Genomic DNA, 2,347 nt, shown 5'->3' on the forward strand with positions numbered 1-2,347 from the left:
TTTTCAAAGTAATTAAGGTCACTTGAGAGTTTTGGATTTTTAAAAGAAAAATCGAATTTTCTAGTTTTTAATTTCAATAAAATTCGAAACTTTGTGAAAACTTAAAATAATTTCAGAATCTAAAATTTGAGTCAGTTAGGAGTTCTAGGATTTAATTTGGGAATTTTTGTAATTAGTTTGCTATTATTTCGAAATTAGGACATTTTGCATATCATTCATTATGTTTTGTGCCTTTACTTTCATGTCCTTGGTTAAATAACTATGAGTGATGAAAATGGAGATTTTGTACTTTTAATTGCTGCATGGATGTGGATTAATTGTTGTGATAATTTATTGGAATGAATTATTACCTAGAAGTGGTAATAAGTTCGTTAAATGAGAGATGAGAAAGGGATGCATGGTTTGAATGTTAATTGGTGATGTTTTAATATGTTGGCTGCATGTGTGTGTGCTGGATATGTGTGAGTGTGTGTGTGTGCTGATTGTGCATGTGGTGTGTGCCGTGTGTGGTTGTGTGTTATATGGGGATTTTTGCCCAAATTATAAATATGTGGTAAATTGTGATATTTGTGTAATTTTGTGGCACTTGATTAATATTTGTGATTTTATGTGTGGGTCATAAGCATGATTTTGAAAAGTTGCATAAAAAGGTTTTTAAATTGAAAGATTAATGGAATATCGGGTAATAAACAACTCGGATATAGTGGGCCGGTATCCAACTAGGATGATGTGTATAGTGGTTTGATCCCCACTTAGTGAAAACGGGCTCGTAACAGGTTTATTACTCAGGTACAGAAATTAATCTTTCACGGATCCGATAAAATGAAAAATGTGTTTTTCACGATTTTCATAAAAAGGGCATTTTAGTCATTTTGCATAAGTGCGTGATTTGGGTGACTAGTGTGCTTTCGTGAGTTATGTGACTTTGAACGATTGTCATGTGTTGTTGTTTGAAATATGGGTAAGAATGGGAATATAATATTATATATATATATATATATATATATATATATATATATATATATATATATATATATATATATATATATATATATATATATATATATATATATATATATATATATATATATAGGGGAAAATACAGTTTGCACCCCTGAACTATGGGGCTTGTCACAAACACCCCCTTAAACTACAAAACGTACCAAAATAGTCCCTCCGTTTTCAACCCGTTTGTGTGTGATGACGTGTCAAGTTGACTTTTTTTATTCTTAATTAATTTTGAGTATGCAGCATTTTCTTGACGTTTTTACCCCCTCTCTCTCTCTCTCTCTCTATATATATATATATATATATATATATATATATATATATATATATATATATATATAAATTAATAAATAATTACAGTTAAGCAAAAATCAAATGAATTATTAACTAATATCAATAACAAATACACTAAACTAAATTAAACCAGAAAATGAATTTTAAAAAATCGTAAAAATTTGCAGAGAAATAGAAGAAATTGCAAAAATTGAATTTTGGACATTTAGAATTCATTCAAACACAACAACCCTCTGCTTCCAAATCTTCCTACCACTGACCTTAAATTGCTTTTGTAATTATGAATTAATTCCCAAGTGTTGGGAGAAATTGTGGACCGCAAATTGTTGGGTAGTCTAGTCGATAGATCCTTTCGTCTTCGTCGGTCCACAAGCACCGAAAAAGCTTGTGGAATTCGTCGGGTGGGACCCGTTTCTTGGCGACGATGGGGTTTATGTTGATCCTTTTGTGATTGTGGTAGTCTATTGTGGGGATCGGAGAAGACGATGGTGACTTGGGCAGCCGGGACAACGGTGATAGCGGCGAGGCAGAATCGTCTTCGGTTAGAACTTTCTTCATCATCTCCATCGACGAGGTCTTCATTATTGAAGATATTATTAGGAGCGGCGACGGCAGGATTGTTGGGGATCACCGAGTTGGGCTAATTGGTCAGATTCGAGTGAAGACTACAATGTGGTTGAGCTTTTCAAAGGGGTGGAAGTAGAGAGAGAGGGGGGCACCGCCGGCAGAAAATGAAGAAGAAAGAAAAAAAGAGTGGAAGTGGAGAGAGGGGCACCACCTGCAAATGAAAAGGAAAGAATAGGAGAGAGAGAGAGAGGAGAGAGAAAGAATAGGAGAGAGAGAGAAATAGAGAGATGAGAGGGAGAGAAGTGGTTGTTGACTGGTCCAATTTAATAAGCAAAATTTGAGGGCAATTAAGTAAATGTACAATAAAACTAACGGTGTTAATTTTGTTAACGTTGACCGTAAATGACAGGGGTTGTTTTGGTACGTTTCGTAGTTTAGGGGGGTGTTTGCGACAAGCCCTATAGTTCAGGGGTGCAAA

This window comes from Erythranthe guttata, chromosome 3 (assembly GCF_056151865.1).
Source record: "Erythranthe guttata isolate IM_541 chromosome 3, IM_541, whole genome shotgun sequence".
NCBI classification, from domain to species: Eukaryota; Viridiplantae; Streptophyta; class Magnoliopsida; order Lamiales; family Phrymaceae; genus Erythranthe; species Erythranthe guttata.